The sequence below is a fragment of the Sciurus vulgaris genome, assembly GCF_902686455.1.
Source record: "Sciurus vulgaris genome assembly, chromosome: 11".
NCBI lineage: Eukaryota > Metazoa > Chordata > Mammalia > Rodentia > Sciuridae > Sciurus > Sciurus vulgaris.
In genome coordinates this window covers 18689943-18711848 of record NC_136472.1, presented here as the reverse complement: position 1 = coordinate 18711848, position 21906 = coordinate 18689943, and the positions used below count along the sequence as shown (strand labels likewise).

The window sequence follows — 21906 nt, the reverse complement described above, 5'->3', positions numbered from 1 at the left end:
TTCCTTTGCAATTTTGAGATTGGGTCCATGGCTGCACACATGTTCTGCAAGCAGTCGACCATGCAGCAACATCTATAGCCCTCTATATTATTCTCTATTTTCTTTATTTACTTCACTTTTTATGAGCAATGGACTTCTGTTGAGTTTCCTGTCCTTGAATGACAGTTTCCATATTTTTCTGTCATTCTCACAATTTCTTTCTTAGAATGTTATATAGATGAGTCTAATAGTTTGGACTCAAATACAGGCTACTCCAATAAAATATAACCAGTCAATTTTTTTTTTTTTTTTTTTTTTTTTTTTTTTTTTTTGGTACTGGAGATTGAACTCATGGGCACTCAACCACTGAGCTACATCCCAGCCATATTTTGTATTTTATTTAAAGACAGGGTCTCAACGAGTTGCTTAGCACCTTGCTTTTGCTGAGGCTGGTTTTAAACTCTCATCCTCCTGTGTCAGTCTCTGGAGCAGTAACCAGTCATTCTTTTGACTAGTTACAGTTTCAGTAAAATGAAAATAATCAAGTCTATCTTGTAGCATTGTTTGAAGTTTTTAAAATGTTGTTAAATAGCTTACTTAATGTCACACTGGTAGTAAGAGGTAGACATCTGAACCGCTGTGTTTATTACTCTTTATTCAATGTTAGGGTCGTATTATTCTCAAATTTTTTGCATTATTGCATGTCAAATATTCAGTATTTCTTTTACTTACTGAAAACTCCCAAACTGCAGGGGAATAATGTGTATTCGTGTGTATTCATAAATTCCTCAGGTAAGTAAAGGGTGTTTCCTTTAAACGTTATTTAACCAGTTGCTTCATAAGTACGCTATATATCAGCACCACACTTCTCATGAATTGTAATCTGTATGTCAAGAGTCTGAAATAAAATTAATGATCAAGTATGTCCTGTACAAACACTCAGATTCATGTGTTATCCAACTAGTGGGAAGTATAGGCACTGTCCCTAATAATGAGATTTGAGACTTTGACATCAGGGATTATAATATGTTGAGGAAGATTCTGAATTCTACAATAATGAAGAAATCTAAACATAATAAAAAGCATCTCATGTAGACAAATCCTAAGCTTTTGGATTATAAATGCTATGGTGAATCAGAGGATTGAATAATAGCTATGGTCTGGCATTACAAAGGATTATTTTCTAGAACAAGTTAACCCTTAAAAATAAACAATTTAAATACTATAGAAAATATTTGATTGTTTTTATTTTATATTTCAGATAGTTGTGACTCTCATTCCCTTTTGACGGATACTCTCTAAATTTTAACAGAGGATATTATATGCAGATATTAAAGTGAATATACACACATATATTATACATACATGTATATTGTTTTATTATTTAATTTGTTCAAATCTATATATAACTAATTTTCACATTGTCTCAGAAATCTGTTAACTATGAAGGGATTTTTTCATTTGATTTTGTTCTTTGTTAAGGACATTCTTCCTTAAATGATGAAATCCCTGTCTTTTATTCTGAAATCTAGAATATTCTGGTACCCAGGATCCATTTCCTGAACTTTATCAAACAAACATTCTTACTAGGACTTTCCAAGGGGATTATAATTTCTCCACAGGTTCTTATGGGATACATTATGCCAATTTAGAACCTTGTTAGGATTCAGCTGAAGTTTTGTATCAGGATAAATTTTCACACTTGCAAGAGTTGATTTCACCATGGATAATTATCACATAATTAAAGCCATTCAGTTTTCTAAAGTTGCTAGTAGACCTAACTCATATAGTCAAGCTGTGCTCTTCAGTTTCTTTTTTTTTTTTTTTTTCCTCTCTTGTTCCCTGCAGATCCTTCATAGGAGAGCCACATAAATGGCCGACGGAAATGTCAGTGTAGTAACTGAATTTATCCTCCTGGGTCTGACGGAGAATCCTGCACTCAATATTGTTCTCTTTGTGCTGTTTCTCTTGATCTATGTCATTACCGTGGTGGGAAATATTTGGATTATCATGGTGATTGTGTCCAGTGATCAGCTTCAGTTCTCCCCAATATGTTTTTCTGAGCCACTTGGCTTTCTTGGATTTTTGCTATTCCTCAGTCTTCATTCCTAAAATGTTGCTGAACTACCTTGCAGGACAGAGAGTCATCTCCTATCACGGTTGTCTCCTTCAGTATTCCTTCGTCAGCCTGTTCCTGACTACGGAGTGCTTCCTTCTGGCTGCCATGGCATATGATCGATACCTTGCCATTTGCTACCCCCTGCATTACAAAGGTCTCATGACCCCCACATTCTGCACCTGCCTAGTGACTACTTCTTACCTGATGGGTTGTGCCAACTCACTCACCCACCTGAGTGGCTTGCTCAGGCTGTCTTTTTGTGGGCCCAATGTTATTGACCATTATTTCTGTGATATTCCTTTGCTTTTTCGACTTTCCTGTTCTGACAGCCACCACAGTGAGCTTTTATTCCTTATCCTCTCTGGAGCAACCTCTGTGTCGACCTTTTTGTTGGTAGCTAGTTCCTACCTGGGAATTCTTATCATGGTCCTGAAAATGAACTCTTCCAGGGGTAGGTACAAAGCCTTATGTACCTGTGCCTCCCACCTGACCGTGGTAACTCTCTTCTATGGAACAGTGATGTCTACCTACCTGGGAACCAGCGCTCGCTACCAGCAGGACAGAGAGAAAATTCTGTCTGTGTTTTATACTCTTTTTGCTGCCAATACTAAATCTTCTAATATATAGCATAAGAAACAGAGAAGCCAAAGAAGCCATGAAAAGAATAATTAAGAGAAAAATATTGTCCCATTGAATATCAGATTTTAAGAAGGTTTTAAGAATGTTTATTGATCCTTCAGACAGTGAAAAACAATACCTACATCTTGTGGTGTGCAAGGAAAGTAATCTGAAGCAGTTTATGTGCAAAGATGCATTAATTATTGTTTTCAGGAACATGCATGCACACATTCACCTGCACCCATGTGAACACACATACACATGTTACATGAAAATATTTTCCTTTAATCTCTTGGTTCATCATTGAAAGGCCTGTGACGTAAACTGGCAAAAGACAGATTAGCAGAAGTGAAATTAATATGCAACTGGATCAATAGAGACAGAGGTTTATATACTCAATAGGGAAAAGGAAGACAGGAGAAAAAAAGTTTCATGGGAAGAATGGGCTTCAATGGAACAAATTGGAGACAAAGAAGTTTGTTATCGTGTTCCTTTTCTTTTATGCAAGTGCAAGTGGGCTTCTCTGTCTTGTTCCTGGCAGAAAAAAAAAAAAAAAAAAAAAAAAAAAAAAACAGATGCTCATCCCCAAGGGGATTCATGGCAGTTTTTCTATCCTCTCCTTCCTGCAGTGAAGCAGCCTTGGAGAGAACTAATTCAGTCCCATTCCCGGTAATTTCTATATTTAGTCACATAAAGAAACCTCTAAAAGTCTTCTTTGTGTATATGTTGAATCTCATGTCTTCAAATAGAAATAAAATTTTTGTTCTAATAATCTAACTTTCTATGTAACACATTAAGATCACTTTCTATGGATTAAATATTGAGGAACCCACCAGGGAGACAACAGCACAAACACACACACACACACACACACACACACACACACACACACACACACCTCTAGAGGAGAATTGGTCATGGAGTGGAAGTTGAACCTTTCCCTTTACATTTAGAATCCTCTATGGCTGAACCATTTCATAAATGAGGACACTAAGAATTCAGGGACTTGAAAACTTACCAGAGAGAGGACAACATCAAATATGTGAACTGGAATTCAAATGCACAGTACCTGCACACTTCTATGCAGATCTCCTCCCCATTTTACAACAACAAGTACAATATTATGCATGTATTATGCATGCTGTCTTTTACCTGAATCTCTTGAAAACTGAACTATTTGATTTAAAATTTTTCATAGGTACAGAAATGGCTCTTTTTTATGGCCAGTCAATGTCAGCCAATTATACAGACAGAACAACATAATAACACAAAGGTATTTTATTATATTAGAGTAGATTAGAATTCATGAAAAATTGGACTTCAGGAAACTTCCATGAAGTAGTCAATACATTTGAAAGTGACAATAGTTTTATTTTTTAACAAAATAGTGCTTATAACGCCATGTTGCATATGTTCTTGTATTATTTCAAATGGCGATTATGTTCTGGTCATTTCAGCATTTTAACCCAATCCAGAGTCATCATTATGCCCAGAATTGAAATGAGAGTAAACAGATTTTGTTAACTGCCACTTTTGCAATATATAGTAAATAAGGTTTGGAGTTTGTGAAAAGAATGTTTATATCTTATGATACTAAAGTGGTTTTAAATAATAATTAATAATGATAAAATATATGTTAGTTAAAATATAACCTTATTCCTAGTGCTTGACATTTAAATTAATGGAAAAGTAATGAAACATTAAGTGAAAACTTTTTTTTCATTATTCTATTTAGCCCACAGTTTCTTCCAGAATAATTTGTCAAATATATTGATTACATATACCTGTAACAGCACATTATGTGCCAAAATATAAGTAATTGCTGTTATCATTATAACCAAGCTTTCAAATACAAAATCAGTTTGCCTGAAAGGAGAGTCCTTACAAAATGACAAGCAGCTTTCTGAATGACATTCCATAATCACCCACTAAAACTTAAATCTGCGTTGCATATGCTCACGCACTCATTTCTTGGTGTTAGAAATTTGAATTTTTACATCAGACTAGGTAATTCATGGCATAATTAAGTGGTTACAGTAGCTTCTGCTTTGACTGTAGCTTCACTTGCTGTGGTTTCAATATGCTGTCTGTAAGGAAAAGACTGGATATGGTTAAGATATTTTCAAAGAAAGAGCTCTAGTTTATTGCTAGTTATTATTATTCATCAATTCCTGTGCCTCATTCATAAATTAAACTCTGTCATACATATTCATGGGATGGGGAAATAGCACATTTATCTCTTTGTACACAGGAGTTCCACGTCAGTGGATTCAACCATCCACAGGTTGAAAATATTCAGGAAAAGATAAATAAAGAAGATTGATGTGGTAATAAAAAATAAATATAAAATGCAATATAACAAATAGCTGTATACTATTTACATTTTATTAGGCATTATAAATAATTAAAAGTAATATTACAAGCAACGATTTAAAGTATGTGGGAATTTAAACATAGGTTATATGCAAATATTACACCATTTTATGTAAGTGACTTAGGTATTCATGGATGTAGGTATTGGCAGTTGATCTTGAAACCAAACCACTATGAATGCCAAGGGAAGACTCTGTTGGATAGAATATGTAGGGGTGTGTGTATATATGTATTTGTATTAGTCCTATTTACTTATTAGACATTCTGAATTCCAGTTTACCTTTCTTTTATGGTAAGTACTGTGAAACATTAATTTGTTGCTTAAGCTAACCAAGGTAGCTAAGAATATCTGAGTACAGATACAATCATATGTTTATTTGGCATCTGAACATTATACATCTACCTCCCACATGAGCTCCCTTTCTCAAAGTTCTTCAGGCCTTTCCAACTCAGTATTCTGAAACTAATGCCCCCTTTTCTATTAGTTTTACAGTATATTTTCTGGATAAAGTTTTTCCATATGCTCAGTCAACAAACACAAGCCGGATACCCAGAAGATCCGCCTCAATTCATTTCTTTTCCTTTCTCCCCATATTGATTGGGTTATAGCTGATAAATGGTGTTTTTTAAATGCCCTTCTAAATAGCTTCCTTTAGTAATCAGTATCACTCCTGTCTCAATTCAGGTCCTGGTATTCTCTAGGAATAGCCTTCTAAGTCCTTCCCTTGAGCCTGCCCCCTTCCCTATAAGTATCCCCAGTTCTACCTCAGAGCAAAGTTTTTACCTGTCATACTTTCCTTAATGCCACACATTGTCTCTCCTGTTAATAAAAATCCCTTTGATTATGTGCACTTGCCTTTAGATTTCACATCCACTCCTACTGCCTTCCTGTTTCAGAATAAAAGCTCGATCTGTAGTAAACAAGTTGCTGTTGTCTGTTTACCACGGTGTCAGTTGTTCCTTCCTTGCCCGAGCATACATACATCATTCTGTTTAAAAACTTTTCCCTCCAATGTAATGATCCTTGTCCCAAATACAGAGCAAGAGTGCCCAACTCTCGAAATGATTTTCTTCGTAATGTTCTTGCGAAAAATGGGATTCCTTCCTCCATTTTTTTTTTTTTTTTTTTTAATCATTGCCCCTTCCGCCCTAAAAGAAGCAGGTTGTGAAATTTTGTTTTCACCTCTAACTCCTTTTCTGAATTGTTTATTCCTGGTTTCTTTATAGGAGGCAAGGACTGCTTCCTATTCTTCTCCATTGTTCTGGTATTAGTAGGAAGGTGACTATCACACAGTAGGGGCTCCATACTCACTGGTTGAATACCTTTGTGAGTTTGTGAGTTAAACGTCTCACAGAATGGCTTTATCAGCTACCATGTACTAGCATATTTGCTGTTGAAGAGTAAATGAGCTGGGATTGCTGGTGCACACCTGTAATCTCAGGTACTCAGGAAACGGAGGCAGGAGGATCACAAGTTCAAGGTTAGCCTTGGCAATTTAGTGAGATTCTAGCTCAGGATCAAATAGAAGGGACTGGGGAAGTAGCTCAGTATTAGAATGCTCTGGATTCAATTCCTAGTGTGTATATATATATATATAAACTGAATCAATAACAACTAAAAACACAGGAGTTTTTATATTATCAATAAAATTTAGCCACTTTTTGGAGTAAGGCCTTTAATATATTTAGGTATGGGTATAATATATAAAGATTAAGGAACTCTTTCTTATTGATAATTATAAAATAAATATCAAATAGCATAATAATTGACTTCTCATACTCTACTAAAATTGGAACTTGATAACATGTAAATGGTCAAGTAGTTAAGGTTATGAAGAAATTAAGAGTCAAAAAGCAATATTTATAAAATTGAGAAATTGCTTGGCTACTTCACATTAATTCCTAATAATATATGGTGAAAAGCCATCATTTTGGTCCCAGAACACTACCTCATTACTTGTAGTTTTTTTGGAGGGGTGGTGTGAGTACTGGGTATTGAACCTAGGGGTGCTTTACCACTGGGCTACATCGCCAGCACTTTTTATTTTAGTTTATTTTATTTTTAAGACAGGTTCTCACTAGATTGCCCAGTCTGACCTTGAACTCACAATCCTCTTGCCTCAGCCTCTGCAATGGCTGGGACTACAGGTGTGCGCCACCATGACTGGATACTTGGGACTATTTATCTAAAGAAAACAAATCAGTGTTTGTTTTCTTCTTTAACCCTGAGAACTAACCTTGATGATTAAGCATGTCCTACCTGCATTCCTTGACCCCATAGGGGACAAGACTTGCCTTTCGAAGTGGTCCACCACAGTCTAAACCTTTTAGGTGCTTTCATAACATGATGAGAGACATCCTCCAGATCATCCCTCCCTTATTTCCTTGACAGTTTCTACTGGTAGTGTATCTGTGCTACTCATTGACTCGTTTTTCTCAGGATGTCCTTCTGTAATACATGTCGTACTGTAACTAACTAGTATGTGCAGCATATTTTGAGATCCTTCAAACCTAAAGGATCACTTCAGTTCCTGTGGGACACCTGCATTGAGTCGGGAGAGTGTGGGGTGGTCGTTCACCTGCATCTTGGGACACATAAAGGTTGGTCCCTCTTTTTAATCTTCGTTTTGGTAAAATTCACACTCAGTAAATTATCCTCTCCTTTTAATGGCTTTTGCACATGCTTTTATACATTCTGTTAAATTGTGACTTTGCCTATTAATTCTCTTACCTGTGACAAAACTACTGATCCCAATGATTCTACTCTCTTAGGTATCTAAGCCTGTAAATAAACCTCAGTCTGTGGTTAATGGAAGTTCTCCAGATCAAAATTTTCAAATTATCTTTTATATTTTCTTTCAATTTACTATTTTCTAACCTTCATGCTTACTTCTTGTGTATTTATCTTTTGGGAAGTGTGGTAAGGCAAGAAGCATTGTGATTGGACATTTGAAATTTTTTAAAATGTTTTAATTTCTGCCACCTTTGATTCACTTCACTGAATTTTTATTTTTGTGTGTTTTAATTTGATCTTCTTTTTATTATACCAGAGTATTTACATGTCTCACAATCATTGCTCATCTTTGAGGTGGCTCCCTGAAAAGCATTCTTTGGCTCTGTCGTCCACTCTTTGTACAGGTGGCGCCCCACATTCACTCTAAAAGGTGTTCAAACCCATTGCATTATACCTTGTCTCTTTTTTCATATTCTCGTCTCTCCATGCGTTTATCATGCCTGATATTATGTCTCTCCATTTCTCTCCTAAATTGTAATATTATTAGATTGTTGTAAGTACCGATACCGAACAACAAATCCTATCATTATGGACAACTCTAATGTACTGATAAAAAATGCGAAAAAAGAACAAAAATAAAAACTAAAATAAACTTAAAAAATAGTGGACCCTCAAATGTAATTGTGATTATAAATATGTAAAGGATTATGTAAATCATCTCACTATTCTAAAATTCAATTTGCTTATATGTAAAATGACAAATTATACTGTCAATTCCAAGTGGGCTGTTATGAGGAGCGTCTGGAAAATAGATAAAAAAGGAGAAAATCTCTCATGCCTTCCTGGTCTATCAATGTTAAACTAATTTATTATAGCCCTAGCAGTGCAGGTTAGTATGAGTGTGCAGGGGTCCACATGCTAGTGTTTATTGTATGTGTGTTCTTTCAAAGGAAACTATAGAGCGACTCTCTCACTTCATAAAGTTACATGTTTATGAGATTTTACAGTTTTACATTTTTCATCTCTACATCTGTGCCATTGCTTGTATTCGTCATATTACTTTTGACTATTAATCCTTTGAGAAACTCAAAATTGATATTTTAGTCACTGCAAACAAAGCAGTTTATAATCTGAACAGAAAAAAAAGTCAATGCATTTGAACGATTGCAAATTGATCTACTAGATATTGCAAGAAACATTGTGATTGTGCATTACTATAGCTCAACATTAACAGCTTTTTTCAGTATAAAGTGACTGATATTGCCAACATAAGCAAACTGGGAAGCTTATGCCAGTTTGTTATAAATTTTTTAAGTTTATGTTATAAATTTTTAACCAAAGCCTAAAGAAAAGAACTCTAGTTATTGCATAAATGTGTGCATTAATGTGTTCTTTCAGAGTCCTTTCCATTTTATTATTTAACAAATGATCATATTGTTTCTGAACTGGGAGGTAATTGGAGCACCTTTCCATTGGAGCATCTCCTGTGGGAATATTTCCTCAACAGTTAAGTAGAGGATATATATTTTCTAAATGAATCATATTCATAAGGTGATTAAAACTGTATATGCTGTTCCTCAGGTAAGAGAAATTTTCAGAACACTATCAGAAAATTTTAGGAAAACTAAAAATGAAGATTGAATATATTCTTTTGTTATAATTTTTCATACATTAAATATGTAGTATAAAATGTGTGTGTGTGTGTGTGTGTGTGTGTGTGTGTGTGTGTGTATTGCTGAGGATCAAACCCGAGGCCTCTGGTATGCTAAGCAACTACTCTATCATTAAGCTAGATCTCTAGGCCCAAAGTCCTTTAACTCTTCCTATTACATGGGTGAACAAAGTATATTCATCAGAATCTAATTTATACAAAGATCCACTGAATAATTCAAAATGAATATGTCAGGGAAAACAACAGAAAAAATAGAATATGCCAAATTTATGTTTGTATAGATAAATTTAAAATGTTTCAAATAGACTTCATGCTTTCAATTCAACATGGAAGAAAATGACCCAGTTTAAACTATGAACAAGCAGGAATTAATCAATAAAAAGCAAAAGTGCATTTGCTTTATACACATATTTGGAGTATCTATTTTGTTTTACAGAGAAAAACAATAATTCTGTTAATTTTGTTTTGCTATTTATATAATCCAGAAGCCACTCAGAACTACTAGTGACTTCTAATACTTCTTTCATTGAATCTTTTTAAAAATTCAAATATATCAAGGAGCAAGTCTTGCTTTATTTCAGTGGGGATGGAGGGGATGGTGATATCACTCGCAGAAGGGAGCTGAAGTCTAAGAGGCGGCAATGTAAGACTCTCAAAAGGGCAGGCACCATGAGTGAGACATTGCATTGGCCCCTGCCTCTGGGATTTAGCTTTAAGAGTCACCTTAAAAGTAAAATAATTGCTCACAGAAGTATCATTGATGTACTAAGTCTTTCAAAAATGACTGTTTTCTCTTCCTTGGCAAAGTTAAAATATCAACAACAAACCTAAGATATTTGGAGTTTTTGCCATATATTCAAATTGTACTTCTAGATATGGATTTATATTAATTTCAAAAGTTGACCATATTTTATTAAATTCTTCAAGAAAAAGTCATAATCAAATATGGAATCCAGTATTTATTGGATTAAATCCTGATAGAATAATGTTTGAGTGTGTACGAAACAACAAATAAACCTATAGATAAAGAAAGAAATACCAAACTCAGGGTTCTGATAACATACATATTTTCAATGATTTAGTTATAATCCTAATTTAGTGACCCAATATTTGTTAATTAGAACAAAATGTCTGATAATAAAATGTTCTACTATGTAGTCGTCTTAAATGTATAACCAAAACTGGCACACTAAAAACTTTGCTTTCTGTCATTTTCCCTTTTTTTTTTTTTTTTTGGTGTGTTGAATCAGTCTACCTGGCTGTGTATCATTACTCTGCTTGTCCAATCAAGTATATTGATATTTTAAAAGAGGAAAAAAATCACTGGGGAGAAATCCTATCACATACGGTTTTTAACCATGACATCGAGCAATGAACATTTATTTTCATATTCCAAATCCTGTGTTACTTACCTTGACCTCAGTACATTATCTAACTGATAGCAGGAATTATATGAGGCTTGACCTTTCTCTTGTGAATCCTAATCACATTTAAAAATGGGCACATTTCAATACTATTGAACAAAGTTGTATTTAATTTTTTTTTTTTTTCTGTACCTCACTTGCATGTACTTTCTTTGGTCAAGCAGTCAAAACTCTAAGAGAAGGGGAGTCATCTGATCACTACACAAATACAAACACACATGACTGTATGCAGAAAATGACAATAGAGACGACAAATTTCCATCACCCTCATTAAACTAGGAATGTATTATACTTAAGTGATACATTATAGCATACAAATTAACTTCATATTATTCCAACCTCTCTATTCTTATTCCCTCTACAGTATTTATAAGCAATCACTAAGAACCACCACTGTGTAAGTTTTTCCAATTTTTTTATAAAATGAATTTTGTCATGCTATTAAATACAGTAAATTATATATCAATATATACACATACACACACACATATATATAAACACATGTTAATTGAGTTATACAGACTTAATATTTACACAGTTGATTTATGATATTCATATTAGATTTTAATTGGCTTTTTTAATTGGCTTGTTTTTGATTAGCAAAAGAAAACTTATCAACAAAATGAACCATATTTTTTTGGAAATTCTAAATTTATTAATGTGATACAGTACCATCATTTTCTGTAAATTTCTCTTTATTCAAAAGTTTGCCTTTGATTTTTTTTCCTGGTTAATCCATTTGAGTATATGTTGTTCCCTAATATTGTAGAAATATTTATTTATTAGACATTTAATTTTTTTTCTCTAAATGACTGTAACTGTAACACTCCTACCAGGAGCATAAGAATGTTTTATTTACTTCATTGCTTAATCATCATTTGGTAAAGACTTAAATTTTTGTTATTTTTCAAGTGTTGTGCACAGTTTTATAAAATTTTACATTTTCATTTTTCGGACCATTGTTAAATACATATATGTTGTTCATAGAGGTATCTTTTATTGTGTCTGTATGTATATTTGTGTCCATTTTTTATGGAATTTCACTACATCATTAAAAGCACAAGTTTACCTATTTTCTCCAGTCTGTGACTTATTCTTTTACTCTATTTGTGGGATCTTATCATGCAGACCTTTAAGGTTATAAATCCGCAGACTAATCAATCTTTGTGAGTTTGACTTGTGTTTGAGGATCTCTTAGATGATGAGTGATAAACTCATTTCTTCACTTGTAAAGTGTGGGTATGCACTATGAAAAACATCAATGACCTTGGCAGCTTTGACATTTGAGGGACCCTCAGGAGGAGAAAGTTCTCCAGATGTGAGAAAGAGAAACACCTGGGATATTGTTTGAAGACTCATGAAAAGAGAGACTTTCTAAGTGTGCTGCTGAAACGTGAGCATTACATTTACACATCTCCTTTAGGAAAGTACCCTGTGAATATACTGTATGTTCCAAAGTTATTGTGCTACTGGAAATATAGTATAATGTCCTGCCTTGGGAAAGAGAATGATTTTCCACAAAGTCATAATTAAAAATCATAAAAAAGAATGAAGAAGACCAGAAAGGACAAAGGGAGTGGCTGAGGGAAGGAGTAGAGAGGAAGGCATCCATCTTACTCAAGAGCGTTTTTTCACTTCTTTGCCTTTATTGTTTCTAACAATTCTTTGAAAAAGTATTATCCTGATATTGACAATTCTTCATAATCCTGGCAACCAATCCCAGAAGATTGTTGAAATGTTGCTTCCTCTCACTCTGTCATTCTAGTCCATCACTAATCTAATCTATTACTATTTTTAATTCAAATATCTCTTTCTCTTACTGATAGAATTGACATCAATCTATTGAAACTGGAACTTGACTTATATTCATGACTCTAAGTAGCTAATAGATTATCATTTGCAGCAGATCGTGTGCACTCAAGACTGACTCAAATTTCCTATTGTTTGGGGTACATAAAAATTAACAAATAAATACAATGAATCAGTGCAAAACTATAATAAAATTGATCCTGAAAGTAGTGCAGTCTTATGGTCTAATAGAAACTGAATTTACATATAGATAACTCTTTGACACATTGTTTAACAATAAGACTAATGAAGACAGATTTATTCTAATTTTTCTTTTATTTAAACATTTTCTCTTAATTTTAAGTTTTATATTTTGCTATACAAATTATTTGTTAACTTAAATTCAAATATTATTTTTGTTATTTATGAAATATTTTAATTGAGTCTTAGTGAATAGTTACATTGCTACTATTTCATGGAATGAATCTACAAGCAATACCTAAAAATATAAAAGTTTTAAAAAATGGATGGAATTAGAGAATATCATGCTAAGTGAAATAAGCCAGTCCCAAAATACCAAAGGCCGAACAAATGTTTTCCCTAAGTGGATGATGATATAAAATGGAGGATGGGGAGATAGGGGGTGAGAGAAGATGGAGGAAATTAATTATATAGAGGGAAATGAAAGCAGGGAGTGGGTATGAAAAATGGTGGAATGAGACAAACATCATTACCCTATATACATGTATGATTGCACGAATGGTATGAATCTACATTGTGTACAACCATAGAAATGAAAAGATGTACCCCATTTGTGTACAATGAATCAAAATGCAAAATGTGGACTGCAAAAATAAAAAAAAAAATAAAAAATAAACTCAAAAAAAAAATAAGAGGCCAATAATGTCAGATGCTGTGGAGTGGTCATCAATGAGAATGGAATAAGAGCAAGAGAATTTGTCTGCCTTAATTTTAAATAACACTAGAATTTGAAGTTACATGTATTACTTTTATAATCATAAATAAATTAGCTATTTCCATTTGGAAACAAATCATGTTTCATATTTTTTCAGAATAATTCTACTGATTTTCACCTGAGTTTTGAAGGAGTGCAAAAATAGAGCATGTAAATAATTTGGATTTCCAAAAGAAATGAAATAACCAACTATTTTGCTAAAATAAGACATTTCAATACCAAGTGTTTAATAAATTTGAATAAAATGTGTGCTTTCATAAAATTTTCATGATCTCTCTTCCCCCTGAAATATTAATTCTACCAAGAATCATCACAAAGAGGCCTAATAGAGGGATAGTTTTTTGTTTATAAAATTAGCTCCTAAAATATTAGAATACAGGAGGTTGCTACTCTGTAAGATCAACATAAATCAGCATTTTATATGTAGATACTTACTTTAAATAAAATTTTATTAATGCTTTTTTGTTATTTATTCTCTGTTATAGAATTTATAATGCTTTAATTCTGAAAGAGCATAGATTATAGCAAATCATTTTACACAGGTACTGAAAGGTCTAGAATTCTGACTTCTTTTTTTCCTATGATGTGAACACTGACATCACATGGGTTTGAATGTTAGAATCTTTTTTTTTTTTTTTTTCTGCTCACTTTGTGTTTGATATGATTTAACACTAAAATAGCTCAGGCTTTGGGAATGGCATGTATTGAGTCAGAGAACACACCAGCACCTTGCAACTGATCCTGCATGAGCATCCTAGCCTTGACCTACCTTCTTGTCATTTTCTCCTGAACTTCTGCTCACCCATTATATACTGACAAGAAATGATATAACAATGTAGTGTATTTTCCCTTGATATATAATGTTGTTCATTATTTTCATAGCAGCACGAACGACGATCTGAATATCTTCAAGCTTGTGCTATGAGATTTCAGCATGAATAATGTCACTGAAGTTACCGTGTTTGTACTCAAGGGCTTCACAGACAGCAAAGAACTGCAGATCGTTCTCTTCTTCTTGTTTCTACCAGTTTACCTTTTCACTCTCATAGGTAATTTAGGATTGATTATATTGGTCTCTGGGGATTTCAGGCTCTGCAACCCAATGTACAATTTTCTGAGTGCTTTATCATTCGTGGATGCCTGCTTTTCTACTGTTATTGCTCCAAAAATGTTAATAGATTTTCTTTCAAAAACAAAAGTCATTTCATTCCTTGGATGTGCAGCACAAATGTTTCTTGCTGTTACTTTTGGAACCACAGAGTGCTTTCTCTTGGCAGCCATGGCTTATGATCGCTATGTGGCCATCTACAACCCACTTCTCTATTCAGTGAGCATGTCACCCAGGGTCTATGTGCCACTCATCGTCGCTCCCTACATTGGAGGAATGCTACACTGCTAGTATTCACACAGTGGCCACTTTTAGCCTTGTCCTTCTGTGGGTCCAATGAAATTAGACATATATTCTGTGATATTCCTCCTCTACTGGCCATTTCTTGTTCTGACACTCACATAAACGAAGCTTCTACTCTTCCTTCTTTGTGAGCTCCATTGAGATAGACACCATTCTGATTGTCCTGATCTCCTATGGCTTCATCCTGTTGGCCATTCTGAAGATGCATTCTGCTGAAGGGAGGAGGAAAGTGTTCTCTATCTGTGGCTCCCACCTGACTGGAGTGTCCATTTACCATGGGACCATCCTCTTCATGTATATGAGACCAAGTTCCAGCTATGCTTTGGAGCATGACATGATTGTGTCGATATTTTACACCATTGTGATTCCCATGCTGAATCCTATCATCTACAGCTTGAGAAACAAAGATGTTAAGGAAGCAATTAATAGAATGTTTGGGAAAAGTTAGTGTATGGATAAACTGGATTTTTCAAATAAAAGTTTGAAGTGACAAAAATGAAGAATAAATTACAAGATGCCCTTATTGCCTGTTCTGAGAAACAAAGGTAGTATTTTATTTTAGTGCTGTTTTTCTTTTGTTTTTTTTTCTTTTGAACATTCTGAAATAAAGATAATAGTCACTCTGGAATCTACTGCAGATTTTACAGCATGTAAGAAAGTATTGTCTATTTGTTTCTTTTTAAGTTCACACACACACATACCCTGTGTACACATATACGTACATGTAAGTTGATAGTTATTGTTTCCTATGGCCACCTTCACAGAACATCCTAGGCCAGGTTGCTTCAACAAGAAGTTCATTTGAATTCGGTTCCATAGGCTACATGTCTAACACCAGTGTGTTGGCAGGTTGATACAGTCTGAGGACTCCTCCATGATTTATAGATACCCATCTTTCCCCATTTTTTCTTATGATCTTTCCTCTGTATATACATCTGTGTCTTAATCTCCACTTTTTTGTAAGGACGTTGGACAAATTGAATTAAGGCCCACACAGGAGTCCTCTTAAAACCATACAGGGTTATCCTTCACCTCCATAGAACTCAAATTGTATGGGTTGTCATCATTGCAATTATATATAACTTTATATATTATATCTGAATACTTTATCAAATATGCATTCAATTAGAGAACTACAGATCACAAAGACCATGTAATCCTACCCACCTGTCTATTCAATGGTATCTGACACCTGTTCAGAGTATTGTACTCCAGGTTCATGTCTATGCAGCAAGCTATTGCAGTCTGTGGTTCAGACACTACAGATAACCTGCTCAGATTCCTGGGTGTCCTCATGGAACTGATTTGTGAGAATGCATTTCTTCCTTTCACTGCTATGGTCAAAGCATGGGTACAAATGCCATTTCTTAAATTCTCACAGAAGACAGTTGATGTTAGCATTTATCAGGGTTATACTTAAACTCAAGAATAATGAAAGGGAAGTATCATTCAGAGAGAAAGGTACAGTTGATTGGAAATTTGGTTCTTATAGAACTGAGCCTCCATTCACCATTATGATTTTCAGCAGATCAGAGCCTACTCTGCCTTTTTCCTTGCTATTGAACTAGGGTCCATTTGTCCCTACTACTCAGTGATGTTCTCATGAATGCTACCATTCCCCATTGCCCAGGCCCAAAAACAAAAGGACAGGAAAAGGTCTGTATTGTGCTTACATTTAGCAGATCTCATTTTCATTGCACTGACGCATCTCCTCTAAAAGTAATTTAAGGGGCTGTGTCCTTTCTCCCTGCTCCATTCTTCTCTTCCTCACGTTCAGTTTCCTATCTTCCTTCATATACATTCTTACGTTCATTATTATTATTACTTCTATATGATCATAATGCACTAACTAAGACAATAGCAATGTTGGGAGATCAGTAGGGTAGAGCACGCGGATCTAAGAGGAGGAAGGAGGGGGAAGGGAAAGTACCAGGGAATGAGATTGAGTAAATTATGTTAATGCATGAATATGGTATAATGAATCCTATTATTATGCATAATTATGATGCATCAATAAAAAAGAGAGCAAAGTCTTTGTCTCAATCATTGCCAACATGTTTTAATTTCAACAGTACATTGTGGTCAGATTACAGCATGCAATTAATTCCATGTCCATAAATTGGGACTAAGTTTAAACAACACCTCAAAAATACGAATACCTAACATCTCTTAGCACAAAATATTATAACTTTTTTGTCTTTGTCTCTCCTGTTTGGAAGAGCTTTCTCTATTGTTCACTTAGTTACACCCCTAGGTTTCCCTTATTAATTAAGGTCTCATTGAATACATTACAATCATTGAAATTTACCTCCATTGTATTCTTTTATCTTCCTTTTTCTTAAATGTGTTTTTTGCTGTCTTCACTATTTTATATAACATCTATTTAGATAAATATTTCTTCCACTGACTATTTTACAAAGCCTAAGCCAATGATACATAATCTTGCTCAATAAATATGTCTTAATAAGTGAATACTTTAGTTAGGAAACTCAAATATTGTTTATTTCAATTAAAAAAATAAGGAATTTAATTTAAATATTAATTATTTACAGATTTCCTTGTTACTCTTTTCTCTTTCAGTTTTTCTTCTTTCTTGTTAGTCAAATTTTGCCATTCTTTCCTAGATTTCTGAATGTATGTGTGTGTGTGTGTGTGTGTGTGTGTGTGTGCATATATAATGAATGACGTGTTTTGGCATTCCACATATTTTAATAAATCTTATTCTAAGTATTAATATTTTTATTTCCTTCTTATTTCTTTTCACCTCAGAATGGTTATGCAGTTTATTCTTAAATGCCTAGTGGGGATGATTCCAGAAGTTCTGTTTTTTTATTTATTTAATTTTTTTAGTTATAGATGGACACAATACCTTTATTTTGTTTATTTTGTCTTTTAATGTGGTGCAGGGTATCAAACCCAGGGCCTCGCACATGCTAGGCAAGTGCTCTTCCACTGAGTCACAACTCCAGCCCAAGAGGTTCTGTTTTTAATTTTATTTTCTTTTGTTTTTTTCTAAACAGAATTCAGTTCATGTTATTTTCTATATTGGATCCCCTTTGCAGCTAATGTATGACAATTTTCCATGATTATTTCATGGAATCAGAAAACAGTCCTCTCTTATTTGGTGTTTAATATAAATGTATCTACAAATAACTTTATACTGTGTACATTGCTGTCTATGTCTTCAATATGTTGTCGACTGAAAATTTTCTTCGAGATGTATTAGGTTTTCCTAAGGTTCGTGTCCTCTAATGTATTTCTTCCTTTACATATCCTGTATAAAAAATTCCCTGTTTTAAAATGCCAGTTTCTACATTGCTCCTTGAAAAGATAAAACTCACTTCTATGTCATCCATGTGAATTAAATTTAATTATCACAAAGTCCTCTGTTTTGTTTAGTTTGATTCTCCTTCCTACATTCTGTATCTGATATTAAAATCACAATCAATGCTTTTTGTTTGCAGATGGTGTCTAAAATATATTTTTATCCAGTCTTCTGTTTAACTTTTCTATACACATTGTAGTATTTTTGACCTTTAAGGAACTGCACTAAGAAGAGTGGAGTAACATCCCTCCCATCGGAAGCATCAATTTTAACTACTGTCAATGCAGAAAAATTACCTTCAGAAGAGACAGGAAAGCAAGCTGCAGATGGCAGCACCAGGGTGCTGCCCAGTAGTAACGAAAGATGCACTGCAGAGGAGAGGCTGGACAACTTTGCATTACCCACATTCCCAGCTCCCTCAGCCACTGGCAACACAGAAAGGTCTGTTAACTTTGGGCATTGGGATGTGAACACAGGTCCTCACCTGTTACACCAACACTGGTCCATCCCAGTAAAACTCAGCATTGAGCAGACCCACGGTCCCTGTATTCCAGTACAAGACCACAGACTTAGACTCCAGACATACCCTGGTGCTAGGTGGTCTGCCTAGTCCCCAACTTCAGGCTGATCTGGAGACCTAGATCTCCACTGTCATCAGCAGGCTGACTGCAGCAGCCATCCACGTTCATTCAGCCCAGAGCAGCCAGCAAGTTTCAGTGACACCTGGCTGCAGACATGCTGCATCACTCTACTCATTGAACATTTAGGAAGGAAAAGTTAAAAAACAAGTAAAAAATACAAATACAAACACAGTATAGCAACTCAACATACCATTTGTTTGGCACTAGGTATTACAAGTAATTATGAGTTATATTTGAAGCAATGATTTTCAGTGTATGAGAGGATACACATAAGTTATATGCAAATACTACACACTTTACCTGAAGGACTTGAGCATCTGTGGAGTTTGGTATGGGAAGTGAGCCTAGTCCAAGATGCTGAAGAAGATCAAGAAGAACTGTATGAGAGAGAATGTACATATGTGCACTAGGCCTCATTACTGATTAAACATTCTGAATTTCAGCACAGGTCTTTTTTAATTTAACGCACTGTGAAACATTAATGTGTCACTGACTAATCAAGACAGCTAAGAATCTCTGAGACACATTCTACCTCTAAACCCAAAATGGTTTCATTTCTCAATGTCTTTCAAGTTTCTCAAACTCAATATTCTGAAACTGATGTCATTACTGTCCTTGAACCTATATTATTATATTTTTTTCTGGATAAAACCTTTTCATATATTCAGTCAACACAAGCCAGATATCTGGAACATCAATCTAGATTCATCTCACTTACCTTCTCCAGAGATTTATAGGGTCAGGATTTATCTCCCAGATGGCCTTCAGATGAGGTTCCTCTTTTCTAATAATCATCAGGCTATCTCTTTTTTTTTTTTCCTTTTTTGTTTTTGAAACAAAGCTTTCAATATTATTTAGAAAAAGTCATATCAATATTCAATGATAAACATGTGGAAGTATTATTCATGCATGATAAAATAAATATCTAGTACAATAATCGTTGACTCATAAAGCTCTATTACATGTGAGACTTGATGCAATTGAGTTATGATAAAACAAATGGTCAGTGGTAATGCTCAAGAAAATAAACAATTGCCCAGCCAATCTAGCTTGCCTCAACCTAACAGGTAGTAGAAAGTCATAGCTTGTATCCTAGAATAGTACTTCTGGTCATTTATTTAAGAAAATAAATCATTGTTTATTTTGCATTTTCTAAAAAATTTTAACAGAGTTATTCATATAATTACACAACAGTGGAGGAAACAGTTCAACAAATGTCACTGTTTGAATATAATAGATTACTCTAAAGTCATGAATATTAAAGACACAAATCAGATATTAATTTAATACCTGTTATGTTTTCAACATCATGCTGAGGTTTTGCATATACAATTCAATTTTTGCAAATACAAGAGGCAGGTGCTGGTATACTATTGTAATTTGCAGCCAAGGACACTCACAATCAGAGAAGTTCAGAAACCCTTCACAAAGGTATTACTTGATATTGGTGGAAACAAATTCAGAACTATTGATAAACATAATTCTGTTTATCCCCAAGGATAAACTGTCCCATAATCTTCATTTGAAAAATCATAATTATAAAATCCAGGGAATTAAAAGATTAGAAGATAGCATGATATACTTTAAGATTATAAATATACATGCTATGATAGTATAATGTTACCCAAAGTCTTTTTTCTAAGTATTATTGTTCACAAATGATAGCAAAGACCCATGGAGAAGTGCTTGATTCTTGAGCTGAGGTGAGTGAGAAAAATACAAGACACCAGAGAGCATAAAATGGAAAAATAAAATAATTTTTAAATGACAGGGACATGTCCACAAAGCAAAGCACACAGGACACAGTTTGATGGTGCTATTAACAAAACTAGAATAATTTGAGAAAGAAAATAAATGATCATAGCATTAGATAATAACCCCAAATAAAATCATTAACAGTTTTCACATTGTTATAAACTAAAAACTGAATAAACAAGTATATAGGCAGGAAATATCAGCCCTTCTTCACACAAATATTTCAATTAATGTGTGTTAACAGAATAAGGAAATAGGAACAATCTACTGAAATGCCATAATAATTGCTACAGGTAACAGACATGAAAATGGGAAGAAAAAAAGTCATAATGGCATATTTACAGAGTCTAAATTATCTCCCCCTGAATTTTTTTCTCATTACAAGGAAAGTAATCGTAACTTTACAAAGAAGAAGTGTGGCAGTCAAGTTTAATATCACCAATAATATCACTTATCAACATCACATACCCTGTCATAAGATGAAAAATCCATCTGCATAATTTCTTACAAAGTTTAAATGACCTTGATTCAATTATTAGAAATTATCAGGCAAACATCAGTTGAGAAACATTCTATAAAGTCCTTGCCCAGTGCCCCTGAAATGTATCATAGTTGTAAATGTAAAGGGGGAAAAATATATCCCAACCACAGTGCAGGTGACTTAAGAGAGATAACCTTAATTGTAACACAGTACAAAGTGTTAGATACTGGGAGAGGAAAAAGAAGACTTTCATGGAAAAACTGGTGAAAATGAATAATTTATAATTTGAATAATAATAATGAATAATATATAATTTTATGATGGTAAATTTCTTAAAACTAATTATTTTACTGTTGTTATTTTGTTATTTAAGGAATTAACTTTAGTGTAGATGGTGAAGCATATGTACAAACTTTATGAGCCCAAGATATTTAAATAAAAATTTAGCAATACTTAAATTATGGCATTCAAGAGGGACCTATAGGTAGAGATGGATTCAATTGAGCCCAAGGTCATATTACATCCATTCATTCTGTAGTATAGACATTGGTATCCCTATAGCAGTTGCAGGTTGGTGACCACTTATTAGTTCACCAAAGGTTCTCTTAGT

General features: G+C 34.0%; 1 pseudogene across 1 annotated transcript; it reads left to right on the top strand.

Moving 5' to 3' along the window:
• The first annotated feature begins 1851 nt into the window (after positions 1–1851).
• LOC306639713 (olfactory receptor 5T3-like) lies at positions 1852–15579 on the top strand (annotated as a pseudogene). Its single transcript has 2 exons — positions 1852–2782; positions 14617–15579. The product of its transcript is annotated as an olfactory receptor 5T3-like (transcript).
• Positions 15580–21906: the final 6327 nt, after the last annotated feature.